A 17,084-nucleotide genomic window follows, 5' to 3' on the forward strand; every position below is an offset into this window, starting at 1 on the left:
TAAAGAATTTAAGGCAATGTGAGGTGTGCTTTGACCTTTACCACCTTAGAATTCCAATATACTGAAAAATCTGTTCTCCTAATTTTGATCTTCATCTTTGAAATTGCAATCTCCTCCCAGGACTTTGTTTTATACATAAAGTTATTATCCCCTTTTGAATCAGGTCTGTTGTAAATGTTCATTATAATCAGTGCTGCTTAATTTAGCAGATGGTTGAAACCGAACAATTCTTCTCAGAGGAATTAAATATGGCTATGTCATTTCCCAAGCTGATTTAAAAGAAGTAATCTGAGATCAAGTAATGTTACATTTTCCGTATTAGTTCAGAATGGTTGCCATAGATGTTTTCTTTTCCCCACATCTAAAATTTTGAATATCTGTGATGAACTAGGTTGGTCTTCCATTTTTTTAGCTCTTGATGTTTTTCAATAAAGAAATAAAAATGAATCAGTCATTGTACCTAAATCTCACTTTTGGCTACATGATTCATCAGGAGCCCCAAAAGGCATTTTCCTATTATATTTGCACGGCACTGTTTCTCATCTGTTGTCAGCAAATACTAGGTGGATAGAAATTATTTCTTACATCAAACTGTTGATACATGTTATCTCAAGATATCAGTGATCAAATACAATTAGCATGAAACAGAGACGCCTCATCTACAAAACTTCCCAGTATCTCCTACCTACTCAAAATGCCATCTATGTTTTTGTTCAGTGGATGTTCAATTGGCTAAGGACTGTTTTAGTAGGATCACACATTTTGAAAGACAAGAAACTAAAAAGGGAGAGATTGCTCGTAGTTTCAGATCTGTATCTAAGTAACAGGGTCACTTCTTTCCACCCTGGGGCTCTTCCAAATAGGGTGGTTTTTCTACACCAAGATTTCACTATTCATAAGGTCTTATTCTTAAATGTAATTCAACCTTTTTGAACTTCCAATTTCTATGCTCTCCCAACCTCCTACTGTTCCTGTTGATCTTTACTGTGGATGCAGTTGAAAGCCAAGGGAGGGTAATATTTGAGGGTGTGCATAGATGGTTGATTTAGTCAAGGGAGCTCATTACTATGCCATTATGTTTTATATATAGAAGCTTTCTTCTGAGGAAGTAAAGGATCTTAATTTCAAATAGGAAGTAAGCTTTGCAATTGCCCTGTGAAACTGGCAAATTATATTAAAACAGACAGATGTCTTCTAGGGAGTTTGGGATTGTAAGAGAAAGTAGTTAGGAAACCTGGGTTTGTGTCTGTGTCTGCACTTGCTAGCACTTTAGATCCCTCTGTTTCAGTACACTCTTCACCACCACAAATTATGGCCATGAAGATTAATGGGCTTGTGTGTGTACAAAATACATATGTGTGTAAAATGTAGATACATGGAAGTTCTCTATGAATGATACAAATATTGTTTGTGTGCAAGTTGTTTTTAACATTATTATTGTCAGTAGCCTCTCCCCTCTCTAGAGAGAACTTGAGAAAAAGGAGTGATAAGATGCCATCTTCAGGCATCCTCGGGACCTGCTTAGACTGTTTTCACTACTGCTGCTTCCCACCTGGGCACCCCCCTGAGGAGATAAAGGAACAGATGTATACTCCTCCCCGGGCCTGGTCAGCTAAACACCTTGTATCCCAACCATGAGGATGGTGACTCCTGTGGTGGTGAAGAATGGCAGCAAGGCTGGCTGAAATACATCTGCAGCTGGCTTCTCTAGAGAAACATCCTTTCAGCCTGGCCAAGGGGAAACACTGTAAGCTTTATAGTCAGACAAACTCCTTTTCTAATCATGGTATATCTGTTTATCTATCAGCCGTTGAATCCTGGACAATGACTCAATCTTTGTACTTCTTATAATCTTGGCTCCCTCCTGCTAAATTAGAAAGAACTGAACAACTTTTCTGAATCATGAGTTAAGTGAGAAAACATAGGGAAGCTTCTGACACAGTTTCAATCACTTAGTAGGTCTTCAATAAGTGGTGTGTCCTGTCTCTAGCCCATCCCCAATTCTTCTATTCTTTTGGCAGCATCTATTCATTGCAGACCCCATCTCTCTGAACCAGTACTCCCCACCCCATCCCGCAAACCACCATCTCCCCTAGAAAAAGTATTCTTTTTTTCTTCCTATAAGCTTCAGTGGCATTCATTGGAAAAATTATCCTTTTGTCATGATTTCTCGTTATACAGAGTAGCTTTCTCATTCTTTATTAGAATTCTTATTGTGTTTTGCAAAACAGAAAATGGGAGAAAGAACTAGAGAGCTCTTCCATGCTTTTCTTTTACCCTGTAGGATTTCGGTTTAACTTTCTGTCTCAAATTTAGTTTCATTTGAAAACAAGGCAAAGCTTTTTGTCTGTAGCCCATTCTTTTATAAGGATTTACAAACTTTGACAGTCAGTTTTGCTGCAAGTTTGTATTTATTTTACTTTTGTTCCCCAGTGGTTAAGCCAAGAATACAATCAGTTGTGTGATTCGGAGATAAATTCTAGCAAAACTTATAAAAGAGTAGCAGCTATTAACATTTCATATGGTAAATGAGTCAATTCAAAGAATCAGAATTTAGAACTGTATGGGACCTTAAAGATCACTTACTTCAATACCTTATTTTTAAAGAACTCCCATTATAGAAAATTTTCAAATGTCATGGAGCGTTCTGCTGAACAGATCACATATATTGTTTAAGTTCCACATTATCTCCATTTAATGAATTAAAAAAACTGAGTACCTGAAAGGTTTAATTTTCCAAGATTAAGTGGCATGGAAAGATTTAAAGATTGCTGATTCTCACCTTTGGCTCTTTTCACTTAACAATGATGTGTCCTTTTATATGAGAGGACACTGAGACCAAGGGCTCCTAATTGGTTTGAAGAGGCTGACAGAGCTGGAATGAGAAGTTGGGGCTCCTGAGAATCCAGTTCTGTCTTTATTTTTACCTTATTGCCCATGAAAATTGTAAGAGAAGGGCTTCTGTTATATTTTCTCCTGAGGGTTTTCACTTAATATTGAGGAATTAAACAAAAACTTGGTTCCCAATCTTTTTACTTTGTCTCAATTTTTCATTTGTATTCATGTTTTCTTTTTCACAGTTCTCCACTTCAGTTTCCATTGTATCATTTCCTTTCATTACATAGAACCTTCTCAGACATAAATGCTATTACACACTTAATAGACTACAGTGTAGTGTAAAAATAACTTTCATATGAACTAAGAAACCAAAAAATTCATTTGACTCGCTTTATTGTGACTTTCGCTTTATTGGGACATTCGCTTTATTGTAGTGGTCTGGAACAAAACCCATAATATCTCCGAGCTATGCCTGTGACCCATGAGCAAAATTTTTGCTTCCCATTCTTGTCACCTTATGCTCTACTGGCCTAGGAGTTTTAGTTCCAGGGGAGGAAAGCTTTTACTAGGGGATACAACAATAACTCCATTGAACTGGAAGTTAAGAATGCTGCCTGTCCACTTTAAACTCCTCATGCCTCAGAATCAACAAGACTGGCTCAGGTGATTGACTCTGACCACCAAGGGGAAATTGGACTACTACTCCACAATGGAGGTGAGAAAGTATGTCTGGAACAGGGGATATCCCTTAGGGTGTCCCGTAGTATGACCATGCCCTGTGATAAAGGTCAATGGAAAATGGTAACAACCCAATCCAAGCAGGACTACTTCAGGAATGGAGGTTTATGTCACCCCACCAAGTAAAGAACCAAGGCCAGCTGAGTTACTTGATAAAGGCAAAGGGAATACAGAATGGGTAGTGGGAAAAGGTAGGCTATAAATACCAGTTATGACCCTGTGACTAGTTAGAGAAACAAAGACTGTAATTGTCATGACTATTTACTCCTTATTTTTGTTATGACATATGTTTGTGTGTGTATGTCATATATATACATACATACTAAGCAAATATAGCTTTCTTATATGCTTATATAACATAAGATGCATTGACTTTATGTCATGGTATTTCAGTATTGCCAATTTGCATCATATTATTTAGGTTATGGGCTATCAAGGCGAGGAATAAACATCATTCAAGGGTTTTACCTTCTCTTCTAGGGAAGAGGTTACTGCATTTCTAGTTGTTTGTGGAATAGTTGTGTCATGTTCAGTGGAATTATGATCTTGTTATTGTCTGTATTTGGAGATTAGGTACGGTTTAAGGAGATGCATATTGATGCCGAGATAACAAGAGGTGGACTTGTGATAGTTAATTTTGTGTCAATTTGACTGGGCCACAGGTGCCCAGACATTTGGTGAAATATCATTCTGAGCGTGTCTATGAGGATGTTCCGGGTGAAATTAACATTTAAATTGTTAGACTGAGTAAAACAGAGTATGCTCCCAATGCAAGGAGTCTTCATCCAATACACTGAAGGACTGAATAAAACAAAAGACTAAGTAAAGGAGAATTTACTCTCTGCCTATCTTCAAGCTGGGGCAACAGTCTTCTCCTACCTTCAGACTCACTTAGACCACAACTTATGTTATTGCCTCTCCTGGTTCTCCAGCAAATCTTGTGACTATTGGGACTTCTCAGACTTCATAATTTTGTGAGCCATTTCCTTATGATAGCTTGCTCTCTCTTTCTCTCTCTCTCTCTCTCTCTCTCTCTCTCTCTATCATCTATCCTACTGGTTTTGTTGATTTTGGTTCTATTCCTCTGGAGAATGCTGACTACCTACTTAATGCAGAGTCACTATTTGTCATCATACAATTATTTGTGAGATCATTTATGGTCTGATTACATGTCTACCGAGTGTAGGGATAGTAATCATAGCTATGTTACTATTATTACAATGTAACAATTACAAAAGCATCCACGACAACAGCAATAATCATATCCAACCCTTGTTTTACACTTAAAATATTCCAGGCACTGTTTTAAGTCCTTTTACAAGCACTAATTCATGCAATCCATATAACAACACTTTGAGTTAGAAAATATTATGATCCCAATTTACTAAAAAGGAAACTGAGGCACAGAGAATTAATTAATATACTCAAAGTTATATAGTACGTGCTACAGCCAGGACCTAAAACCTAGCATGCTAGATCTAGATCTCCCACTGTACAAACCACATCTCATGTTATTGCGGTTTGGCATCCCATAAAGGAGGGCAGTGGTTTTCTTCGTACCGTATTCCCTACACCTAGTGTATTAGAGAAGCAGCTTGAAAACATGGTGTAGGAAAATAACTAGTATCCTGGAACTAGACTTACTGGATATGAATTCCAGTCCTAAGTCAATGACATAACTCTGTGATTTGGGGCAAGGTGCTTAACATCTGTGTCTCAGGTTTTTCACTTGTGAAATGGGAATGACAACAGGATTATTGTTAGGATTAAATAAGTCAATACTTGTAAAGTGTTTAGAATAGTATCTGGCATTTAGTAAGTACTCAGTAAATGCTAGCTTTTATGATGATACTGGTTTTACTCATCACTTTATCCCCATCACCCAGAGAAGGTCAAAGAATAGGCCCTCGGTAAACGTCTGATAACTTAAAGAATATATTTGTTGTGTTCCATCGTATTTGCTCATCAAACAACTGCCTACTGCCTACCGTCCTCCCTTTCATTCTTTCATCACCTATAACGTCTGAGACACTGTGCTAGATGCTAGAATGAAGACCCTGTAAAGTTATGAGGCATGGCGTTGTCCTGAAGGCATCCAGAGCTGAGTGCATAAGCTGAAATAATACACATTAGGTAATGAGTGGAAAAGCGTTTGAACCTAAACATTACAGGAAAACAGAAGGTAGAAGGTGTAACTCAGGTGGAGAGGAGGTAAGGACAGGGAGGACGGCGCCACTGCCAACATCCATGTAGATGACCTTCTGCTATGCACTGTTTGTAGTGACAAAGGAAAAGAGACTGTTCTTGTAACCATCTCCCCAGGTCATCAAGATAATCCCACTGAGGAAACTAGTTTGTTAGGATGAGCAAACTCAAGTGTGACTTTACCTGTGGAGAGATTAGATGGCTATCTGCTTCCTGCATTTTGCAAAAATATCAGGAAGTGTCCTCTGGCCTCCACAAGTCTTCTTATGCAATCGAGAGCGAATAGGTTCTAAGCCTAAAGGCAAGAAAGAGGAGGGCATTCGCCTGCAGGTGACAGTACGCCCAGTGAAGACCACCTTACAGACAAGGGCAATTTTTCTCACATAATGGGAAATTTGTCAGTAAAGCAGGTATTGCCCTTAGTTCAGCTGCTTAAAAATTTTATCAGGAACTCAGGATTCTTTCCTTTTCTCTAGGGTGCTGGCTTTTACTCTTATATTCATCAGCCCAAGGCTGCAAGGTGGTTGCTCTCATATCCAGATTTCACTTTTATTTTCAAGACCTGAGAGGTGTTAAGATGCCAGCCTTTTATGAAGAAACCAAAGCCCTTCCAGAATTTCCCCCAGCAGACCTCTGCTTGCATTTCATTGTCACATGGGCACTGCCAGCTGGATTGGAGCCTGGAAAAGCAAGAGACAGGACTATCACAACTGGCTTACACCAGGGGTCGGCAAACTTTTTCTCTAACAGGCCAGATAGTAAATATTTTAGACTTTGCAGGCCATACAGACTCTGTTGTAATCACTCAGTTCTGTCATTCTAGCATGAAAGCTGCCATAGATAATCCATAAATGATTGAGTGTTGCTCTATTCCAATCACACTTTATTTATGGACACTAAAATTTGATATAACTCTCACATTTTATGAAACATTATTCTTCTTTTGATTTTTTTCAACCACTCAGAAACGTACAAACTAATCTTAGCTCCCAGGCCATATAAAAACAGATGGTGGGCCTGATTTGGCCCATGAGCCCATAGTTTGCTAATCCCTGGCTGGGACAAATGATAACCCATCAGCTGGATCTGGGCAAAAAGCTATGACAAAGTTGGTGTTCTAATAGTTGTCTCTAACAAAGAAGTAAATACTGGAGAGGCAACTAACAATGCTGCAATTAACAGATTTTATTTTCTACATACATAGGACTTCATAAAAAGTATTTGGTATATGATCGGGCTGTAATATTTTAATTCCTTTCTCTTCCTTCCACTTTAATCTAGAATTTTTTTCTTTTCATAAAGAGCTTTTCTCTGCTCCATTAGAGCAGTTGGTATCCAGACCCCGGTTTTTAAGTAATTGATATTAGAAAAGTCTTTGGAGGGGTATCTTTCAATCAATATGGGATTGATGACTCTCTGTTGCCACACTGTAAGGGAAAGCTGGAGAACCCGAAAATTATGAATTAGAAACTCCATTCAAGTCCTATAAATGTTTCACAGTTTTCTTCCTGGGCTTCCAGCGGTGAGGGAAATGCAAATGGAACACCAGCATTGAAAAAGGATATTCTGCATTCTGCTTTGGCTCAATATCATTATACATTCTCTATTTGGTGGGGGGAGGGGGGATTTGTAGCAAGCAAAAAACAGGCTCCCTCTTTATACATTGAATTACAAAGGCAATTTCCTTTATAGCCTACTTACAGGAATCCCTCTTAGCATGTTGCCAACAGTATCACAACTTGTTTATTCAAAGGTTATGTGTGAATGAGAGCTTTTTGATATTAATCAAGTAATTTGCTAGCGTTGCTGGGAAAAGGAAAATGTTAGCTTTATCCTGAAAAATGAAACAGCCCATTAATCAAGTTCACTCTATTGAAGACAATTATGGGGATAGAGAGGGTAAATAGACCCTTCAGATGAGAAATTCCTAAACTGATGAAACTTTTAATAGGGTCTGGCATAGATGTCTGCACAGAAAGTGATTTAACTTTAATCACCTTACAAATTATATATATCAGGTATTTGTGGATTCAGAGTTTACTGTTTATTATTAATTGAAAAAGAATCTTACTGAATGTTCCAAATTCAAAAACAAAACTCTGGCATATGGACTATTTTGTTGGTGTTCATTTATTATCTACAGTTAAAGTTAAAAGGTGAAATAGAATATGCATGTTCTTAAACAACTGTCTCATTTTTTGGTTCCCTCAGCAGCATACTCTGTAGATTTGAGACTGGGTCTCCATCAATCAAAATTAAATTCTGCAGTAGGAGGCATTTAAAATTACTTGTATAAATGTAGCTGAATGGGATAAGGTTGTAAGATAAGGGATATGAAAAATAACTCTGTTCTGAAGCAATATGGTGCATAATAAGGGGGGGGGTCTTTTTTCTTTGTTCTAGCATGATGAATTGCAAAAATCCATTAGTCAAACACCAAGAGAGAGTTCGTTTTATAAGCCAGGCGTTATCTGAATTGGTTAATAACATTAAGGCTATGTAGAGAAAAGAGAAAAATATTCTCTTTATCCAATATTTTACAATATTGCCTCTTATTTCCCCAATCCATTTGCAAACTTTATCGTTATTAAAATTTTAAATTTTAAAATTATATGATGTTAGTCATCAGGAAAATGCAAATAAATACCACAATGAGATGCCCCCTCACATCCACTAGGATGGCTATAATCAAAAAAGCAGAAAATCAAGTGTTGGTGAAGATGTAGAGAAACTGGAATTTGTATACATTGCTGGTGGGTATCTAAAAAGCCATGAGAGAAGAGCAGAAGCAGGGGACTCAAAGCCTCAGGATATGAGAGGCAGGTCCTCACCAAAGCCAGAGAGCAGCACCAGACACCCCAGGGAAAATGGGATGGCCAAACATCAGGCTGAGCTCAGCTGACACCTGGATTGCAAGAATAAGCTTCAAGAGGTTTATTGCTTTAAAAAGCAATGGATACCAAACCCCCACCACTGACAAATAAAAGTAACAAGGTGGCTGGAAAGAAAAAAAAGCTAAATTATTTTTGTGACCGCATGTATTCTTATAATTGAATGATTCCCCAGTCCTCTCATAGGATGTCGTTGGAATCGGTCTCCAGTTTTGACTGAAAGTCTTTCAGATGGAAACATTCCTCAATCCTATCCGATCCTCAGAGACTAAAAGAATAAGAAAGGGGAGCAAAACACCCCTAGTGTATTGATTGTGTCCATATCCATTAATGCCTACCCAGGGTTTAAACTAAAGTCATAAGATTAGGAGAAAGATCTGTCTTCCTTCTGAATGTGATCTTGGGGAAGTTATATGGCTATTCTGAGCTTTTCTTCCTCATCTGGAGTTTGGATTTAAGGATGATTATGTTTCTACTGCCTACTTTTTGCCAAACTGTTTTCAAAGCTAAATATAGAAAAATATGAGGCCTTTTGAAAACTCTGAAATGCTCTGCATACAGAAAATATAATTACAATAGGAACAAAATATTCAGACTGAAAGAGTGAAATGAAACTCTGTTCATTCAGATTTATATCTATGGAAAAGGTCCGACTGCCCTGACATTTCAAGGAGCAAGTTGAATGGAGTTGCCATGTATGAGATACAATATCACCTGGGGAGCAAAAGCCAAAGAAAGGTGATACAATTGGAGTGGTCCAGTGGTCCCTGCATTTTCATCAGTGCTCAGAATTGACGTGTTGTTTTCTATAGTAGAAAATCTATATTGTTTGATCATTTGACTAATGTCACCAAGAAGAAATACATTTAAAAATAAGATACTCAAAGATCAAGTTTGGTAATTCGTCTTATCCTGAAAACGGAGAGCAACAAATCTACATTTGTCATATCTTCTTTTTATCTGAGTGGCATTTCTTTTCTAGAATAGGGACAGGAAAGTGCCTTATATAAAAGAGTGATTCGATGAGTCACGGCAGCTGCTTGATTGTGACAGGCATAGGGGAGTGTGAAAAGAGACTTGCTAAGGTGTTTACAACAGGATCTTAAGAAATGTCTCTCCAGTCCTCATCTCCTTTTGACTCCTGCTTGTCTGGATTTAACTCACTCCCCCAAGGACAAAAGCTTTGATCTCTCTTTATTTCCTCTGTTAATCAAAACACCTCAAATTATGTCTCATTCCTCATAACGACTTCCTCTCTAGAGGATCAAATGTTTGGACTTATGTTTAGTTGCAGACTTCCCAGCCACACAATGAGTGTGTGTGTGTGTGTGTGTGTGTGTGTGTGTGTGTGTGTGTGCGCGCGCACACGCACATGTGTATAACAGAAAGAGGGTGGACAAGGTTGAAAGGGAATCGAATAGATTAGCCAATGATCATAAAGATTTGTAGCAAATATATTTACTGTTATTATATCGCAATAGGAAAAATGACACGCTATCCATACTTTACAGTTACTCTCTGGCCTATAAAGGGCTTTCATGTAGCTAGTATGTTCCAAAAACCTTTAATTTCACATAGAATAGACTAGGGTAAAATAAAGAAAAAAAAAACTTGCCAGCTTCCTCATGATCACCATCCAATATGTTTATGTCTGTAATCTTACACATTGCACCTGCTGTAATCGGCAAATGAACTTTGGGTCACTGATGCACCATAGCCAGGTCAGAAGAAATAACCAAGCACTGTCATCAGATGACAGGAATGGATCTTTGAAAATGGTTTAATCTACCCTAATACTTCTGTGTACCACTTTTACTTAGACCAGCTGTGTTTATGAAGAATTCATGTCTTAAAAAAGGGACCCAAACTGAATTTAGTGACATAGGAGTTTCAGGCAGTAATATCTTCCATGTATGCAATCCATAAAGAATTCATGATCAAATCTTTCCTGGCAAGATTTGTGTCCACCTTCTCCTCCAAAAAAGAGGTGTTTTCACAAACTCCGGATGGTTGGTATTGGGCCATGAAAGATGTAACCTGCAGCTTGTACTTGAACATGTTACCTGTTACACTGGATCCACTGTGGATGTGTAAGTTTATGTGCTATGTGCTATGTCCTCTGACTGCCCTAAACTCTAGTTCTTTTCACTTGTCAAGTGCAGAGGTCAAATCCAGAGTTCTGTCTTGCTCTCTGATGTCACTACTGGCATTTCTATGAACATCACTTTGTGGCCACCTGAGAAATAGCAGCAGGCCAACTCATCTTCAGTATCATTCACAGAGCCAAATTTTGGAACAAATACAAGTCCAAATAATAATAAGTTCTATAAACAGAAGTGACAATAAATTACCCAAATTTCCTTGAGTTACTTTGTAGAATGAGATTGCCTTTGCTAGTATATTCACATTTTATAAATAGCATTGACAGGGCAATTGGTAGAGTTATACCTGATGGAATATAATAAAATATGATATTGATGTACTCTTCCATATCATTTAATATAAAAATATTCAATTAAATGTTACTAGAATGTAGTAACATCTAAATATTTGGTGGCATAGGACAGATTTCTAAAAATATACTTTGAAACACTGTAATTCCAGGGAAATTTCCCAAACTGTCATTATCATAAACTATAGGCAAGGCACATTTACAGAAAAGTAGCCTATTGCAAAGGAAACATAGAGTAGACAAACATTAAGCATAACAACATATTTAAAATTGTGCAGAGAATTAAAAAACAAAAATGTATTGAGATTATTAATTGCCTCTATGTAATTTAGTAAGTTGATGTCTGCAGAGTTAAAAAGTAAAAATTATTATTGGTAGAGTCAATATGGCCATTACTCGCTAATGGAAATGAGAACAAAAGGGCCTACAGGAAAATCAAAGGTAATCACTCATTTCTGCTCGCACGCTTACTCATCTCTCTCCTGCCTCGCCAATCCTGATTTTCTGGTAATAAATGATCTTTTACAATATACAAGGGAAGTATCCAGACACAAAAGGCATTTTAATACTTTTATCAGATTTTTTGGTATTTTTGAAAACAAATTAAATTTCTTGATTTCTCAGTACACAGTTTGGACAACTTCATTATAGTCTCTAGCTGCTCCATGATATAGAACAAAAGAAAGTTCTCAGAGGAGTTATTTCACTTTGAGTCTTCTAAGATGGAAAAGGAAGAGACACGATAGAAATTATTAGAAAAAGAATTTCTAGAAGTCTTGAGCTATTACTTGAAACAGAACTCTATTCTCTCCATCCGACTGGAGAATGGCTGACAGCTTTGTTTTGAATGAGTGCAGTTCCTGTCAAATCCAAAGGAGGCAGGAGAAAAATTCAATATATTTCAGATCAGAATAGATAACCAGTTCCAGCCTAGACTTTGGCTGAACATTTTTTCAGCCTCTCCTGTGGTTGTATTGTAAACCACTCTCTTATTTGTAGCACTATTCCCCCCCCTGCAATACAGTGAGAGATTATTGGGCAACCAAAAAGGACAGTCTCAAACTGTTCTAATCAGATCTTCCACCTCTATGGCAAAAATTTAATTATTTCCGGTGGCAATTAATAGTCAATTCCCCATGTGTCTATCCTTTCTTTTTCTACCTTGACTTTCTCCTTTTAGGATCTCTAGCAACTTTTCCTGAACACCATTTCAGATACTATATTAATTTCTTAGATCACTCTAAGTATTTATTAATGACCCCATCAAGTTGTCTCACATATTTGCAACTTTTTATTCCATCCAACAATTTTCTTGCCAAACAAAAGCTCCTCTGTCCACTCTTTGGAAATAGACGAATAACAGAATAACATCAGAAAGCGGTTGTAAAAAGTTGAGGAAACGTTTTGAAAAACTTAGAAGAAAAATGTTACAGAAATTTCAAGTTAACGGAACTTCAAATCCCAGCAGTGCTTCAGGGGGAAAAATCCATCTCAAAGTTCTACAAATAACAGCAGAAGGCCAGTATGTGGTGAAGTGGCAGATGGAATGAAAGCCAACTCAAAGGCTTCTCTGATTACATCCTGCAGGAAGACCACCCAAAATGACACAGCAAGAAAGGTTCAAGTCCTCATACACATGCATCTTTCTCTACAACAAAACTCAGCATAACAGAGTGAGTACAATTGCATGGCCATTTCAGCTTGTTCTTTCCTTCCAGTATGTGGCAGGTCCAATGCTTAACCCAAGTTTTCTTACAATACCCACTAGTTTTAAATAGTAGGAAGCAAATTCTGTAATATTGACAATATTTAAATGAAGTAGAAATTCATATTCCAAAGGCACTTACAAATGAATTGGAAGTATTCATTCTTAAATTATCCCTTGAAACCTAGTTTCCTCCCTTGCAATAGCAAAAATAACCGAGGCTTAGATGCATTTCTTTGTACTAGAAATGTACATACACATGAGAAAATGCAGCCCTAAGGTGAAAATATCAAATGAAAAGAGTTATTGAAGCCCCAATCTCAACTTCTTAGAGAAAGTGATTTTTTAAAAAAGAATATCAGGTTGATCGTGAGCAAATAATAGATGGAATTCTTTCATTTATAGTGTATTTTATGTCCTACTCAGCAACAGTGTGCCAGGCTGAAGAAACTGTGCTGAAAAGGAAAGACACAGCCCTTGCCCTTACTGGTTTCAAAGTAGAGTGCATTCAATCCAGGTTAAAACTATACCTTGACGGTTGCTGGAGTAGAGGGGGGTGGAGAGATGGGGTGGCTGGGTGATGGACATTGGGGAGGGTATGTGCTATGGTGGGCACTGTGGGACATAGGAATTTTGGGGGGACATAAACATTCAGAGCACAGCAACTTCCTTCAATCTTCTTGGTCATCTGCAGTGTGAGAGGTAGAGAATATGGTTTGTGGAAGATGGAAGAGCTAGGCAAATGCTAAGGCGGATGACAAACCTCATCTCTGCACTTGGGTTCAGAGCCTGAGTGCTCACAGGACACAGGACATAGGAGCATGGGACACCATGGGGACAGGCTTGCTGCTTGTTAGCTTTATGACCTGGGCAAGTTATTTCATACCTCTGAGCCCTGGTTTTCTTAACTATCAAGCTGGAATATAACCTCGCACATCCATATGATATTTAAAAGTAAAATCCTTATAGCTAAAGTTTATCCTGTTTTTAAAAAGATTTTATTTGAAAGAGAGAGAGAGAGCGCGCACATGCACCAACAGTGGGAGAGACAGAGGGAAAGGGACAAGTAGACTCCCCGCTAAGCAGGAAGCCTGACATGGGGGTGGAGCCCAGGGATCATGACCTGAGCTGAGGCCAGGCACTTAACCAACTGAGCCACCCAGGCACCCCAAATTTTATCCTTAATAAAGGAATTAGACCATATGTAATTATGTTATCATGTAATGACAATTTTAACAAGCGGATCAAATTTTCTGCCGGTTTGCACCTTGTCTAGGATGCAAGGTTTTCTTATAACCAATACCTGAATGTGCCATACCCATGTCTCTCAACAGAATAGGGTTGTGCTTTTTTCTAGGATCAGGACTAGAGAATCAGGGTGTTCTAAATATGAACATTTTTTTTTAAAGATTTTATTTACTGAGAGAGTGAGAGAGAGCACAGGTAGGGGTGAGGAGGGGGAGAGGGAGAAGCAGGCTCCTCACTGAGCAGGGAGCCCGACGCGGGGCTGGATCCCAGGACCCTGAGATCATGACCTGAGCTGAAGGCAGCTGCTTAACCGACTGAGCCACCTGGGCGCCCCTAAATATGACCATTTTAACCAAATGCCCAAATGGGTTTGGTCTATTTCCTAACACTTTTCTACAGTTCATCAATAAAACAAAGCAAAAATTATGTCATCATGTTTGGAAAGTGGCAAATCTGATGTTATAGCAGCCCTTAATATTACTATAACTAGTACAAATTAATTATTATTGGTTATACATTAGCCTTGATGTGTCTCTGTTTGCTTCTCAATCTCTATCTTTTAAATACTTTTTTCCAATTTCTGTTAAAATCCACAAGAGCGTTGTGTTGTTGCTGTAGAAGATTTTTAAGAAGACTTACACGACATATTTGTTATCAATGCTTTATTGTTGAAAACAAAATTGAAATTCTCTGGCACATAAAACAATTATTTCTACAAAAGGAAAGCCTACAAATCTTGATAATTTATACAAATAACAGTTTCTCAAAAAATAAAACTTTAATTTAGTAAACTTGTCTTGTGCTCTATATTTTTAGCACTGTCTGCAATAATCCACCATAAATCCCTGAGCGGAGACATTTTTTGACCATGTTCTTTAGCACCCCCCCGCCCACCTCCCCCCAAGTTGGTCAGTTACTAAGCCCAGCCCTGTAGTGAAAGGTGTCAGGGACATTTAGCTATTAAAGATCCATGCATTTTATGACACAGGCCCAATTATTAATGCTACTTGGGAACTGGGTCAACATGAAGTGCCTCTACTGTGTGCAATCAGCGAACCTATTAAGAACCAAGTGTCTGAAAGGAAGAACATTAACAACAAAAAGACATAAAATGTTAAGACTAGGAAGCCATCATAGGTCAATAACTATTTAAATAAATAAAAATGTTAGACATTGAATTTATCTCTATATTCTTATATTAAATTCCTTTTTTTTTTTTTTTTTTTTTTTTTTTAGCAATTGCCAATGCACTAGAAGATGAAAAATACACTTCAACCCACATTTTTGGTTTGACCACAGGGTTTGCTGTTGTTAAATGTTAAATATCATTCTGAAAACACAGTGATTTAGTTATAATTTAATTTTTGGCCCCTTCAATGAAATGTTTACAAAATAATATACACATTAGGAGGGCCTTCTTATTAATGCCATCAACAAACCTCTCTCACTACATCTGCCCTTCTTACAAAAACACTAATGCCATAGGAAGACTACTTTAAATTCTTTATCCCACTTTATTCAGAAATGTAGCAAAACATGTAAGATATGGAGAAAACATAATATGATGCATTTGTATGTCCAGCTTCCTTTTAGTGGGGATGCTGACCGATATTTACATGAAGTGTTAAAGGAGAGTAGGGAAAACTAGTTTTCAGTTGAAAAGGACTGACTTAATGAATCAAGTTTTGTTTTGTTATTTTGCTATGGTAGAATAATAAATAAATAAATATGTAGGGTACTCTACAGCTACTTTCTCTATGAAGAAGTTGATAGTGAACTTTTTTTTTGCAAAGTTAATTTTTAGTAGCAAAGTTTGCAAGTCAAAAAAATGTTCAGTACATGTTTTCCTCTACTTCATTTTTACTTACGTAATGATCACTGAAGTGGTTACTAACAGGTAAAGAAACAAAATACCGTTATGCTAGTGAATATTAGTTTTCAACTGTGAAAAGCACTTGGTAGAAGACCGAGGAACACAGACTGATGATGCTATACTCTACTATCGCTTAAAATAAGTCATTTCTGATGTCTTTTAGGAAGAGCAAAACACAGCAAAAATAATTCCTTAAAACATCAGCATTGCTGTTTAGGAACCTATCAGAAAGTGATTAGTATTTTATACAAACTCTTTCCAAAATATAAAATCATTGGCAACCATTATTTGTACACTCCTTTGCGCAGACTTGGTTTTTCAATCAGTAACATCTGGGAAGCACATAGCATCTTCCATTTTGTCTAATAGCTGCTGGTTAGTTATCAGAACTAGAACACTTTTAAGCTCTTTAGATGTAATCCTTATATAAGCATGCGCATTAACCAGAAAGAGCCATTTCAAAAGCCTAGGCAATGTGGGGGAATATGTTGGTGACATTAAAATAAAAAATGCCTGCCGACACGTATACGGTCTCCCCGCCCCGCGACACCAGTGTGAAACGTGGTTAGCTCAGCTCAGAACATGAAAAGCAAATGCTGTCCAAAAGAAATGAAGACTGTGATATCCAAATCATAAAATGTTATGTGCACTAGTCAGGAAACAACTAGAGATTCTGACAGATCCTTACGTACTTAAAAAAAAATTTTTTTTCCCCCTGTTTCAGAAACTGATAAGCAGGCTGTCCCAAAGAAGGAAGACAGTAGCGTCAGGACAACCAGCCAGCTCACTGGGATTCACACCACGCTTGAATCATTCCCTATTAACACTTGATCTTAATAGTCTACCAGGGCTGAATAGACACTCTGACTTCCTCTCACAGTGTTTAAGGAACAATATAATTTCTAAATTAGATTTCAAAAATGAGCAAAATTTGTAACTTAGATTCCCTGCCTGTCCCCCCACCCCCACCCCCCAATGCCATAAGATCCTGTTTTAAGTGCTCCGGTTTATAGTTCTATGGGTAACAATTACATCCTTCAGGAGGTTTCCAATGTTCCCCTTTTTGGTGTTAACGGCCGTGCCAACAGCAAAGTGAATACTCCCAGAAGTGGCAGTGACCTCAGTGACCTCTGC

Source organism: Callorhinus ursinus, unplaced genomic scaffold, assembly GCF_003265705.2.
Source record: "Callorhinus ursinus isolate GAN/ISIS: 27379988/994484 unplaced genomic scaffold, GSC_fseal_2.0 scaffold14, whole genome shotgun sequence".
Classification (NCBI taxonomy): Eukaryota; Metazoa; Chordata; class Mammalia; order Carnivora; family Otariidae; genus Callorhinus; species Callorhinus ursinus.